The sequence below is a fragment of the Coptis chinensis genome, chromosome 5, assembly GCF_015680905.1.
Source record: "Coptis chinensis isolate HL-2020 chromosome 5, ASM1568090v1, whole genome shotgun sequence".
Lineage (NCBI taxonomy): Eukaryota > Viridiplantae > Streptophyta > Magnoliopsida > Ranunculales > Ranunculaceae > Coptis > Coptis chinensis.
Window position 1 is genome coordinate 81,560,280 of NC_141460.1, and position 15,435 is coordinate 81,575,714.

The 15,435-nt window shown below is 36.9% G+C and overlaps 1 pseudogene; it reads right to left on the bottom strand.

Moving 5' to 3' along the window:
• Positions 1–2,588: 2,588 nt before the first annotated feature.
• On the bottom strand, positions 2,589–12,007 carry LOC147499274 (polyadenylate-binding protein RBP47B'-like; annotated as a pseudogene).
• Between the last annotated feature and the right edge of the window lie 3,428 nt (positions 12,008–15,435).

Consider the following 15,435-nt stretch of genomic DNA (forward strand, 5'->3'; position numbering starts at 1 on the left):
AATAGATTGTATTTGCCCGAGATCAGTTGTAACGGTGATATTGTATTTGCCCGAGATCAGTTGTGTATGACAAAATTGTAAGGAATAAATTGTGTATCATTTTATTTTTATTTCTTATTAAACATGTTTATCTAATTGGGTTGTAAATTTCCAACATTTAACTACATGATCAATCAAAAGGTTGTGGGTTTGTCTATTGGGTTGATAGTAGAACACCAATCTCAGAACAAGGTTCTAGTTCTACTTCTGAAAGACGTGAACAAGAGTCCAGTTCTACATTTGAAAGGCGTCTATGTATTCGTGAAGCGGTTGATTGTACGGTACAGAACACCTTGGCTGCTGAACTTTGTGTTGCACAAGAAAGTGCTAGTGCATGCCGCAACCTGTTACTGCAACTTCATGATTTAGAATTGGACAAGTAATTAACTATACGTATTTGGTGAAATATTTGTCATTGGATGACAATGACTAGTTGGAATTGTGTGTCTTCGGATTACTGAATTGTTGGAATTATAATAATCGAGTAAATTTTTTTTCCAGATAATGCCATATATATTAATAATAAATTTAAAGGACTACTGTCACACCCCGAATTTCGACAGAATTAGGAAAAAACAATATTTGTTCCCGATTCTTCGATTTTCGAGGTGTGATGCACTCTCAACTTCCAAAAACCCATAAACAGTTTAAATATGCGGATACTTAAAAACCAATAAAAATTTAAGATAAACAAAAGTCTTATTCATTTCAAAAATTCACAAATTTGATTAACTTACAAATCTCCTTTCAACAACTCTTTAATTATCATTACAACTGAAAATACAAATTACATTTGTCTCAACTAAAATCTATTACACCTTAAGTGAAAACCAACATATCCTGAATGCGACGCTAATGCAAACCACAAGCAGCAACCAACCTTTCTTCAACACTAAACCTATCAAGACTTATCAACTATGTTCATTTAATGAACACACCCGATAAGCAAACATGAAAATTGGGTCAGCATTATAAACAATGCTGGTGTGAGTAGCCTTAAAATACAACATATACTTATACATATATTTACACAATAAATAAGGCAGTTAGTTCCTCTACCGAGGCGTCTTAACCTCCAACGAATAATACAACATCCTTAAGTACCATAATTAAGGCAGGTAGTTCCTCCACTGAGGCGCCTTAACTTCCAATAATAATACAAAGACATTTAGTTCCTCCACCGAGGCTCCTTAGGTTCTAACTAAACTAATAACCAGCCAAGCATATTCTATACTTACCGCATTTCATGCTCAATTATAGAGTGGGTCATCTCTACACAAGTAATTAGTTTGACCCACCCTTCTACAAAACCATATACAATCATATATTTAAAGATATATTATTAACCAACATATTACCATAATTATATTATTTAAGGCTTTCTTTGCGTGTCCCTAAAATCACGTCATATCTATGTCTTACCTAGTTTCCCTGGCTACCACAATTGCTACCCAACGCCGAACATGTACATCCACATGCCTCCCTTCACATAATGCACCACTCCGTGCATAGTTACCCTAAGGGGATATCGCATAACAGGTAACCCTCACACGACCGTCATTATGTGAGTACTGCCATTATTCGGCATAAAATATTGCGCGTCTCTTTCTAATTTTGTGAACAGAATAATTCAAGCCACTATTCGGCTACGCCAGGAGGGTCATTCAGATTCACTGAAACGCCAGAAGGGCCAATCAAATTACTTAGGCCAGAAGGGCTATTCAGATTCACTGAAATGCTCGAAGGGCCAATCATATCACATACGCCCATCACAAGGGCAAATCACATGAGTTGTGGTAGCTAGGTTCCAGGATTTTTGTTACGTAATTTATTAAGGTGTCATACATTTGTACCTCATAACCATTTCACTTTATCACGTGCATGCCAAATACATTATTGCACTAAGCCACAATATTTAGAAATATCTCAATATATAATAAATTCTTGTTCTATCTAATGTCAGTATACTTAATTGTACTGAATCTCAACGTTTTTCGTTATAATAAAAATCCACATTATCATGTGCCAATACTATTCATTGCACGCTAACCAAGCATCTCTATATCAAATCTCAAATATATTTTTATTTCACGTGCCAATCATATATTGCACTACCCCATAAGGAATATCTCCATCCTTCGTAAATACTACAATTCATTTAAGTAGCAACTCATAATAGTACTTAATCATGTTATGTATTCGTTCAATATAGTTATGTGAACTCACTTCACCGCCAGAGGCACACATTATTTTCACTAGCAAGATGCACGTGCTATGCACGCGATGTCAAACAAAACTTAAGGAAGAGTGTAAACATAATTTGCTTAACACCTTTCTTATTTGGTAACCAACTCGGGGGGGAATTGATGTACTGTTCGTAATTGTGTTTATGGTTGCTAAATTTTCTTGTTGAGGGAATGAACTTAATATTTAAAGAAGGATATAGGTAAGCGTCTTGCTCTTCAATATTGTATACCTGAATTTTGCAAGTTAACTAACACCATTTATTCAAATTGTAAGAAACATAAAGCTTCATCGAAGATGTATAATTTGAACTCCATAAAGATGTATATTCATCTTACTCGCAGAAGTTCAGGTAAAGGGAAACACAATCCTATAAAGAAAGCAGATGGGCTAGGGTTGTCGTGAGGGTGTCAAGGTTTTCAACTATAATGGTTGCCCCACCATTGCACTTCCAGGGACCTCAAAGTAAGCAGCATTTTGACCTATCAAAATTAGAAGTTCACAATAATTTGAGACAAACCAGATAAGAATTTCCTTGTAAAGACACCAAAGTTGCCTTCAAAATAAGAAAGACCACCAGAAGGATTTAACCAGAATACAAACTGCACACGGGTTAAGGTTGTTGTGACTTGTGAGACAGTGAGAGTGTTTTCTATAATAAAGGTTGCCCCACCATGGCATTTTCATGGACAACCAAGTAATAAAGTAGCATTTATTCTATCAAAATAAGAAGTTCTCAATTAATAGAGAAACCAGATCAAGATTTCCTAGCAACCACGCCAATAAGAAAAACCACCAGAATCATTAGGCTAAGCTTGTTGATAGAGTGCTAAAGTTTTCAACCACAAAGGTCGCCCAACCATAGCACTTCCATGGATGGCCAAATATGCAGAATTTAACATGGCATATAAGGGGTTAACAATGAGTGTAGTTTAGACACAAACCATGAAGTAAATAGTAGACCTGATTGAATAAAGTTATGAAAGCTGACAAAAGGGGAAAAAACTAACTTGTCAACGTTAGGTGTAGCCAACGGATCATGTAGTTCTTCTTTCTGCTCCACAGATGGGACAACACCTGCCATAGCTACCATCTCTTGTGTGCCTTCCGCCTGAAAATGTCTTGAGAACAGTTAGGTTACCAATGGAATTATATTCATGTATATTATACCTTCATGACTTACATAATTTAAATTTAAAAGGATGAAATAGGGCTCATCTTAAAGAAAATTAAAATGTACAGATGCAAAAAATAATATATAGAGTCCAAATATCAATAGATAATTTCTTCCATCATTTAGTCCTCCTTTGTTTGAATCTAGTATCATCACACACCTAATTTAAATTGACACGGGTACACATACCCATCCGACACCGATACAAAGTGTCCGATATGGCGAAGAACCAAAAATTAGGTATATCACATACAATACGTGTGTGTCATGTTTAACACAAATACATGGATACATATCTGACATGGATTATTTTTAAAATATGGAGTGTCCATAATACATAGACGCACACCAATTCTCGAGTGTTTCATAAACCTATAAATAAGAAGTAACACTAATAATCAAATTTTTAGGCCAATCAAACACATGCCAAAAAAATTCTCTAAAGAAGCGTTGAACATAAGGATTATTTGACAAATTAAGTGTTTGCAATATCTTGCCTATTGAGGATACCGCCCATATCTCGCGTATGCACCGTATGAATATAAAGAAGGGTTTGGAACAGCCCCATAACCATATGCATCATAGCCTTGCCCATAACCATAATAAGCACCATTCCACTGATGGGGATCTGATGGCTGATCCCAGACGCCCGGTTGATCATGTAATTTGGACAGTAAAACATCGGTCAATGGCCTTGTAAAAATGGAACTCCAACATTTTAGAATTGTATTTGGCAAGTTAAAAATCAAGAAAAGAACTTTGAAGGAAGTCGGGGTAATTGTGTTCCAGTCATGATTAATATGTGAGGAATGTGACAATAAAACATCATGCACTTGTTGCTTTGAAACTCGCCGGGGAATAAATCGTTCAAATCTTCAACCTCCTCAAAATGTTCATAAGTATGGAAATAGTTACATTAAACAAAATTCACTGGTTTCTAAGAATAAAATGTTATAGAGTTCATCCTCACACCATATATGCACAAATAGAAATCTAATTCAAGGCCGTCCCTATTCAATAGCAAGTATATATCATAGATTTACATGTTTAGCTGTCATACTTCTACCCCATGAAAGGCGTACGGTTTGCTGGCCAATCATAGTTCCATTCAATCTCTGTATTGCTACTTCCGCAGATTGCCTAGACAGAAAAACATAGATTTAAAATCTTAAATACTAACAAATAGATAAAAGAAATTGAATATCAATGAATGTAAATGACCATCCTGATTGATCACCAATGCAGAAATACAATATTATACCCTTAAATTGCTAATAGCAAAAAGAAAAGAATAATGTGCTAAAAGTAGCATGCTTCTAATGTTTAGAATTTGGAAGTCACAAGCAAGCAATAGACAATAGCTAAAGTCTAAAACAAAACAAAACAAGGTACTACATAAATTAATCAATAAACAAATATAAGAAAACATAAATTAAAGCAAAATAAAACCGGGTAATACAATGAAAAGGGGGATTCAAATATACCTAGTTCCAAACTGTACAAAGTCGCATCCTTTACCTGGTATTGTTTTTGCATAGACAAGATCACCAAACTGCGCAAATATTTGCCTCAGTTCCTCCTCTGTGACATTCGGGTCCAGACCACCAACGAATATCTACAGTAGCAATAAGACAATCATTAACTTTTAAAGATGGATGGGAATGAAATTCATTCAGAATATATTTACCTTGACTTACTGTTGTGTTGGTAATATCATTGTCTATAGCTGGAAATGGAAATGGCCAAGCAGTTGATGTTGAAAGCAGGTGTTGGATATACTGGTGCCACAAACAAATTGAGAAATTAGAGAATAAATTTTACTTGTATGTCTGTCCACAACCATAAACCATCCACTAACAATCTCTAAAGCACAAACTGTGCAATGGACAGCTGTGCACAATGCTTATCCTTTTTTTTATTGGTACAGCGGACAGTTGAGTACTATGCATATCTGCAAACTATGTAGGACCATTTTCAAGCAGAACTTAGCACCAATAACTCTAATGTTCAATACAACATAAACACCAATATAGCAGTAGTAGCGTTTCTTTCTTAGGAAAAAGATTCTTACCTTTTGGTGCAGTATACGGTTGCTGGAAACCAGTAGCCTTCTTTGGAGTACGCATTGGCCTACTTGAGCAATACACCCCATTCATTTCACTCATAGCACAGTTCCTTTCCATTTCATCAGAAAATTTAACAAATCCATAACCCTTAGAATGACCAGTATTAGGATCAGTCACCACCTTAGCACCTCTAACAGACGGATACTTAGCTCGAAAAGTCTTTTGTACTAAATAATCCGTAACGTCCGATGCTAAATCCCCAACAAAAATAGAATGCTTGGGTCCTACATCATGACATCTTTCTCCAATCCCAAAAGACGTCCAATTCAATCTAAATGGTTGGTCAGTCCTAGGCATTAGTGTATCATTACATGTTTGCAAAACTCGTTCCGCTGCCCCATGAGAAGCAAACTCCACAAAACCGTAACCCTCAGGCTGTTGCGTAATCTTGTTACGTATGATTTTTATTGACATCACCTACCAACATACTAAATATTAATTAAAACACAAAAAGATGAAATAAAAGAAGATGGGCATTGAGTTCTTTTTACCTCTCCAGTGTGAGCAAAGCAAGTATTGAGGTAATTTTCTTCGACCCAGTATTGAAGATCACCAATCCAAAGAGTTCTTATTTCTTCAAGAGTAGTTGGTTGGTAGTTATAATGATTGTAATTACTTGTTGGTGGTACTGACCATGTTGCTGCTTGTTATGCTCCTCCTCCACTCATCGTCCATTGCTGCTGCTGCTACTGTGAATCAAAGATTGATAAAATGTAAGGAAGAGAATATGCAACTTGACAAAGTAGAAAATAGTGCATTCCTTTCAATGCGCATGTGCTCCGCTGATTTAACTCAATGCTTCTAATCCATTCGGATCACCAACGATAGATGGTTTTTTTTTTTCCTTTGGTTTTACGGGGGATTTCAGACAAAATTTGCAACCTCTTCGTCGAGCTTTGTTGAGCAGTCAGTTGCTTCATTTTTCTTTTTCGGGTACTCTTAGAATATCCGCCTTTTAGTTGCCCTTCTTTTTCTCTGTTTCTATGCTCAATTAGCCGTCTTGTTGACCTCCTTTATTTTTTTTAGGTGGGAGAGGGCTTCTAAGAGATTCTATGTGAGACAAAGAAGGGGTAAGCATCGATTTTAGGCTTCTGTTCTAGTTCCAGGATATGGGAGAGAATGGAAAAGAATCGGTCCCTATTCTCTGATTAGACTTTTCCTTTTATGAACCTCTTATTAAATAACTCAATTATTGCTAATTAAATGGCATTAATAGTAAGGCGTACAATTGAGAATGGCGTGGATTTGGTTTTCTAATATACTACCACATGAAAATACCACATGAAAAGACTGATTGGTCCTATTTAAAGGTGTTAAGCAATTTTTTTATTTAAGGACAATATCGGTACTTAAAATTTATAAAGACATAAAAAGACAAAGTAGTCATCATTAATAAATATCTAGGCATCTGATTTTATTATTCATCAAGGGTATTATGCGTCAGAAAAAGTCCCGGATGAATTTAAGAGGCCACGATCATTATAGGCTATACTAGTAGTAGAGATTTGTGCACAATATAAATAGTATATAAATAATCAAAATATATGTCCATTCTACCAATGACAAAATGAAACAACTTTAAAAAGAAAGAATAACTCAGGTCCAAATATCACGGGCATGTCAAATACATTATTGCACTAAGCTACAAACCCGTGGAAAAATATCCACAAATACTATACTACCTCATAGTAGCATCTCATATATATAATAATGGAGCATTTATATCAATTTCTCAAAGATATTGCATTTAATAGATATCCTAACATATGATATCATTTAACAGAACAACAATTTCAACATACCACATAACGTCACAATAGCTCCAAACGTACCGCATAACATTTTTATAGCGGTTTAGGAATATTATGTCTCATAACATTTCAATCTCGTCACATGTCAAAAATACCCAACATCAACGTCAAATCTTTCTTAGATAATGACTAATCAATTATGCAGGCTTTCGCAATATTCTATCCTTTGGACTTGTTCATACAATTTACAATATAAAACGTAGCACAATTCAACAGTCAAAAGTCCACAATCAAAGCCCAAAACCAAAACCCAAAAGTCTAAACATTTAAAGACCCAATTGGACCCATATTTAAGTCATATAGACCGGTCCAAACAAAAATAGAACTGGCCCAAAACTAAATAATAGAATCTGGCCCAACAATTAACTCATATTTAGGCCCAAAACAATAGGAATGAATCCGGCGCAACAACTAATATTAGATTTCGGCCCAGCAACTAAACCATCTAAGGCCCAAGGCCCAAGCCCAAGCCCAACAGGTCGTTTTCTCCAGCTTTTTCTCCACCACCAACCCAAATTTTTCCAGCCACCAACTCTCCTCCTCCCCCCTTTTCCCAGCGGTTTTGACCCTCGTAAAAAACCAACCAACTTTAATACACACACCACTCCCTTTCATCCACTGTCGAGATCACTCCCAAATCTAGATCTCAACCACCATTAACACTCACCTCAAGCTTTAACAACACTCTCCATCAATATTCACACACACCCACGACCACCAACCATAAATTAACCAACACATAACACAAATATAACAGTTAAATCAATAATCCGGACGATTTTTGGCGACGCCATTAACGACTTCTCCAAGCTCCCAACAGCCCTCGACAGCACTCAAACCCCTCACTACAAGTCTACAACCCATCATCAGTCAACAACAATAACAACAATAACAGTTACCTAAATTGTACTGGCAATTTCTTAGTGCCACCATTAATACATTTACAGAGCTTCGACAGCACCATCCACCGATTCTAAACCCTGACATCTCCCATAACCCAACAAATACAAAACCAAAACAAAAAAGAGTTCAAACAACAAAAAGGCAAGACGATTCCATTATCTCGAGCTCGCGATGCCCTTAACGGCCTCCGGAGTTCGAGCAGTCCAACAGTTCAATTACAGATTTCAACAGTTTTCAATAAAAACTAAAAGCTTTCGATAGAAATAAATAAGTAGAAAAACTAATCCGAAGCACTCGGCAATAAAGGTTTTTATTCGTAAACGTAAAACTCTAGTTTCGATGAAAAAGAAAAAACATAACTACTCACTTTAATCAAAAGCTCAACGAATTCATCATAGTCCGAATCGTCGCGCTCCAACACTCTAGCAATCGAGTTTCCTTATCTCTGCCTCCATTTTTTTTTTTATTTTAATCCAAAAATCCTATTCTCTGGAAAAATATGAATATATACCTGGGTTTGAAACCTAAGCCCAACACAGACTCGGGTTCAGAAATCAGGCCCACATATCCCAAATCCAATCCAACAAATTTAAATAAATAAATTAATAAATAAATACGTATTTTAAATACGGACGTTACAACTACTGGTATGATATTTTGTTCCTGCATACAATTATGTCGATTACAGACTTGAAGCTGGTGGTTAGTCCATCTAGCAATCAAGTGTGCATCTCCATTAAAGGTCCTACTAATACACTTAAATTTACAAAAAGTTAAAAGGTTTGTTACAGAAACTCTCGACTTCTCAAGCTCTTTAAAAACCAGTAAAGAAAGTTAAAAGGTTTGTTACAGACTCTCAACTTCTTAAGCTCTCTAAAATCCTATGAACAGGTAGAGCTATTAAAGGCTTTGATAATTTATGCACAGTCTCTTTCTAAAAGTACTTCAATCCACCCAGAAGAGATAACAAGTAAAATTGCAACTTCAGCTGCTACCATATCTACTTCCTCTGTAGATCTGGTTTTGAATCTTTTAGTTGTTGCTCCTACTACCTTTCCTACAGTGTCCCAAGCTATGCATCCAGTTGTTGCCCTTCCTGATGTTGACTGGAAAGAGGCATTGAACTTGTTATACAATCATTAGGGATAACATGATAAATCAAATCAAAATCAGAATGCTCATGTATAAAATGTTGAATAACAGAGTTTAGGGTTTCAAGATTTCTGTTGAGAAAGCTTTTAAGCATTTCTTTGCTTCCAGAGTACTCCTCTTGACAGTCCTTTTCCTGTTAGACATTCTATACTCAAATTTGGTTTCATTCCTTGTAATCCATATGTTATTATAATCGAGTACAATTGATTGCACAAGAGTTATTGTTGTGGACTCTGATAATCTCATTTATACTGCAATCGAACTTCAGTATATTCATGCTCAGAGAGTTCCTTATACATTTTCACATGCTCCAGACGACCAGACCACCAATTATCTACCTCGAACACCTATTTTCATAACCACTATTATTAAGCCTTAGTCGGTTTGATGTTGTAATGAAAATGGGCACAGATTGATAGTACAAATATGATATGTGCTTCATATGTCTGATTTGATTGCATATTGACCTGTCCAGAGTGGCACAATTTGCATCAAGCCTATTTTAACTACTTTAAAAATTCTGACTCCCACTTACAATACTGCAATAATATTATAATATTATTTTTTATATGTGACTTTTGATCATTTTTTTTGTGATGATTTTGCCCCTATATATATTTTTAATTTAATAACTATTTTACCCTGTTCTTCTTTTATGATTGTTTTGCCCCTCTATTGAATATTATAGATTCAGTGATTTCATATGCGTGTGTTTAACCTAGAGGTGCATAACACCTGCATGAGACTAGTCTCAAATAAATACTTAGCCTTGGGCATATGTCCACAAAGGGTGCAAAGAGCTCGTGAAGTGTTTGAAAATCAGATTGACAGTCCCACAATTTCTGCGATTCTATCCATGGCCACGCCTGTCGTCTCATCGCAACTCATTATCCATTTTTCAAGCTCTTGGTCTCTTGGAGGAAGTTCTTGACCGGGTTACCCCAGGCATCGGAGTTCAAACCACACACCCTACTGTATTTATTAAGAGTCCTGTTATTTGCAGACCCCGAATCTAAAAAGGCATACCACTGTTCAAAACGGGTCTGCAATCTTTAGGGGCACAACCAAGAGCCCAAAACAACCCCCACGCCCAAAGCCCAACCCGTATCTCTCACCCTAGCCCAAAAGTGTCTCTGACCTTAGCCATCACGGTGCAGGCCGGTGTGTCATAACAGGATAGAACAATATGCCTCTTGACCTGTTGGGAAAATTGGTACGGATAGAATACTGAAACAAGATCATGTTACAATGTCGAATTTGGTGTTCTTTTGGACGTTCTTTCACAGTTTCACTAGCACGTCGTCAAGATTGGACATTGTTTCTCCAACTTAGATAAACAGAACTGGACTGGACAAGTTTAACATCCAAGGTGATTTTGAAATTATGATAGCCACTAGACTTTCCCCAATATAATGCATTTCTTCTCTTGTTTAACTTACAATAGTCACTAGACTTTCCCCAATATAATGCATTTCTTCTCTTGTTTAACTTAAAATCCAGTGGAAAATGAAAGTGAACAAAACTTACCAGTAATGAATGGAAAAGATTTAACCAATCCAAAATTCACCTAGTCAATCAGTTCCATGCTGACAGTGTACAGGGTATTAGCCTATGTCAGAGCAGAAGTTCCATTCCATAATACAAGTTGCCATAATAGAATAAGAACAATAAAGTTGTTACTTTCCAAAAAAAGGAAAGGCACAAGTGTGGATTGAGGAATGAGGAAACACTCCACAAGACGCACAATGATGCAACTTGATTTTGTATATACTTGCACTATTTTCATTCCAATTTTCTTTACGGCATTTGTTCTGTCTCACTGAAAAAAGGTCCTTCGTACGTTTAAAAATATTTTTCACCCACTGTGGAGCAACAGTGGAAGTAACAGTATGAGATAAGTAGGATTGTGCCTGTTCTTTAATGACCTAAAAAAGGGTATACTGATCAAATTGCAACAAAAGGTTTCGTCCAAGGTGATCCCCTGAGCGGAGTTCACCTGAACAGGGGAGGTTTCCTCAATTCTCTGTTTATGCTATGAGGTTTTCTAGCATAAGACTATAAGAGGCCCGCTATATATGGATGTAATTTCAATAATCTCTGTGGTAGTATATAATCGGTTTTAAACAATCAGTTGATTGACACTAATAATATATTACACACCCATTTTATTGCTTGAACCAACCCATTTCAGTCCTTATTTCCACAAACAAAGAAGAAGCAAGAAATCCACACTGAACGTTAGGCATGCATGCCAGCTAGGAACATGATGCACACATGCGCGCCTTGCAGATAGGCTACTGACTACAGGGGGTGCAAGTGGAAACAATACATGTAACTCCAGTTAGAAGACAACTAACGTAGCAGGCAAGATATCCAGTGAGGGTACCCGATGCGCACTTGGCTGTACATGTTCCTTGAGTTACTTGACATCCACCAATACATGCCAAGAGTTTCTCTACTTGTGCATTAGTTTTAGTAATACTGCTTGATGCCAGAACAATCAAAAAGATCATCAGAAGTGCCACATTTTTGAACTTGTTGACTTGGACGGCAGCCATTCGTTAGCTAGTTGCTAGTTAAAGATATTCAGGCAAGAAGGAGAAGCAAATGTTGTAGACGTATACAATGAATTTTGCTCAGTGATGAAAAAGATAGGAGATTGGGTGTTTATATAGACGAGAAAAGAGATATGTGGTTGGGATGATAAGTTATGCCCGCAGTTTATTTTTTCCATGATCGTCATGAGATAATGATTTGATGATATTTAGGTATGTTTTGATCATTATATGATCTCACATCTAACAAACTGGATACGATATTCTGTTCTTGCAACACTATTTTGAATTGTCGCGACTTTAGTTGCATCAATTGCAGTATAGCGCAAATTGTGACCTTGATTGGGGTTTAGATTTTCGTATAAAAGCCCACTCTACTATGCTGAGCTCATGGAGCCTACAACGGACAACCAGTGAGGCCCAAGTACAAATCTTAGTCCTGGCCGGCCAGGTCAGCCGGATTCATTCAACTATTCACCTCCACAGAGGCAGTACTCCCCTCTTTTCCACCGTTTTGGTGAAGAGCAGCGTGAGGCTGCCCAATGCAAAGGTGAAAAATAATCTTGGACGGGATGTGTTGATTCCATCTGAATGTAAAAATCGAAAAAATGTGCCGGAGGGAATGAAACATCCCGTCTGAAGTTTAAAAAAAAACCGAAAAAAAGTCGAAAACACGCGAGACGGAATCCAACATCCCGTCTGAAAAAAAAACCAATTTTTTTAAAAAAAAAACACACGAGACAAAATCCAACATTCCGTCCGAAATTCACAACTCAGCCACTATTTCGGTTGAAGGTTTCACCATCGTTTTGACTTGGGAAAATAGTCACCGAGATATTCACCTTTGCATTGGGCAAAGGATTTTGAACTATAAAGAGGTGAATAAAGTCACATTCCCACCATATCCACCTGCATTGGGAATGCTCTTACAAACTTGCAATATTTGAGTCTTAATGAGGTTGTCTACCCCGAGAATGTCCTCATAGGGATGAGGGCCGCGACCGTTGGATGTGTGATCTAACAGTCTAGAAATACAACATCCTCTCATCTTCTCTCTCATTCTTTTTGTTATTGATTTTCAGACCATTGGATCACACATCCAACGGTCTGCGGACCCTCATCCCTATGAGAATATCCTTGGGGGTAGCTGGAGCCTTGAGCCAAATGGACTTTTTCTGATCAATTTCACAATCTTTCCCACATCAAACTCTAACAAAGTTGGGCATAGGCGATTCGGGTTTATTTTTGTTTCTTGTATTTTTTGAATTATAGGTAAACCCCTTCATTTTTTACGGAAAATATGTTTTATGCATGCTCGATTTTAACATTTACATACTGATAGAGATTACCTTTGTAATGATCTTCGCACTCTTCCATTTAATTAGGGCAGTTCACTATTTAATTAGGTCATTTTTTTAACGGTTTGACTCGGTCAACTAACTATTGACTAACAGAAGTTGAAAATGTGGGGGGTATCGCAAAAGAGATCTTCAAATGTGGGGGGTACGGTATCGCTAATTCCCACTTTATGAATGCTTGATTTAAACATTCACATACTTGTGTGTACATATTTTAGCAAATAAATATGTGACATGTGGCAACATATTCTTAACGCTCGGGTATGGTCTTAGTGTGGGTAGGAAGTACCAGAACACACTTTAAGTCCAGGTCCTGACTAACTCACTTCCTTGGCTCGGGAGTGAAATAAGAAGAGGAGGTTCAGAATTGGTTGGAGTAGTATAGGTTCGGAGAACTGGAGGTTCGGAACTGGTTGGAGTTGTAGGTTCGAAGAACCACTTCCTAACAAGGAACTCCAAATCCGGAACTACTTAGTTCGAAACTCCAACTCCCAGTCCGAACCTGAACATGTTTCTTTGTTGTTTAAGTCAATAAAAGAGACTTATTGACTTAGGAAGCATGAGCTTCTAGAAGAGTCTGGATAAGACTTAACAAAAAATTATTTTCTACTTAAACACTAATTACTTATCTCACAAGTAGCTATGGGAAATCTAATATATTCTTATAATTAAATAGAATAGTTGAACTACGTTTTGAATTTGATTCAATTCCTTTTCATATGATACGTAGGCAGTTATTAAAGAACGTGGTTTAACTCATCATCTTCTAGATCTCTTCTTCTTCTTGATTCAATACTTCTCATTGTTCTTTGATCATCAACAAAATACTTGTGTTTCTAGATTAGGAAAAATCATCACATAATTAGCGTCGTCTGTGGGGAACCATACAGAATTGATTTGATTTCTTGGTCGAAATTTTTTTGGTTCTAGGCCGGTTATCCTATCTACCAATTTTTCTTAGGTTTTTTATTCTTAAAAAAAAATATTGTTTTCCTCACTTTAATTCAAAATCATGGTTACTACAAAAGCAAACGCAAATCAAGGTAATGAGGGGAATAATGAGATCAATAACCCGCATGTTACTGCTCAAAGAAAATCTGAACGTAGCGGATCTCGTCGTTTTGGGGAAAGGCGTGAAGAAGATGAGCCCAACAACGATACTCCCCAATTTGCCATAACCAACCAAGCCGTTATGGATGCTGTGATGGCCGAACGTGGTCGACAGGAGGATGTTTTTTCCAAGACTACTACCGTACGAAGGATGGCCGTTCACCTCCAAAGGTGTTGCCTACATATGGAAAATCGAGGGGGCAGTTCCAGCTACTATGCCTCGACCATGGTGAGAGTTACATCCCTACGCCTTATATCCTTTACTTCATTGGGTATCATAGCGACCAACCATATTCGGATTATAATCCGGAATTGGATCCAACCTGACACTCGAGTTCACACGGAACTGACTTCTCTTGGTATTCAAGTTCTCGAAGTATGAAGGATGGATGTCTGAATGTGTTTGCCCAGAATCCACAACTATCAAGGTCACCCTCTGTCACACCCCGAATTTCGACAGAATTCGGAACAACATTATTTGTTCCCGACTCTTCGATCTCCGAGGTGTGATGCACTCTCAACTCCCAAAAACCCATAAACAGTTTAAATAATGCGGATAATTAAAAACCAATAAAAATTTCAACTTAAACAAAAATCATCTCCATTACAAAAATTTACAAATGAAAATGCAAATAACCTTATCTCAACTGAAAATATATATCACCTCAAAGGAAAACAAAGCCTATCTTGAAAGGCGACGCTAACGCAAACCACAAGCAGCAACCAATCTTCTTCAACACTAAACCTGTCAAGACTTATCAACTGTGTTCATTTAATGAACACACCCGATAAGCAAACATGCAAATCGGGTCAGCATTATAAAAATGCTGGTGTGAGTAGCTCTAAAATACAACATATACTTATACATATATATATTTACACAATCTATAAGGCAGTTAGTTCCTCCACCGAGGCGCCTTAACTCCCAACAACTAATACAACATCCTTAAGAACAATAATTAA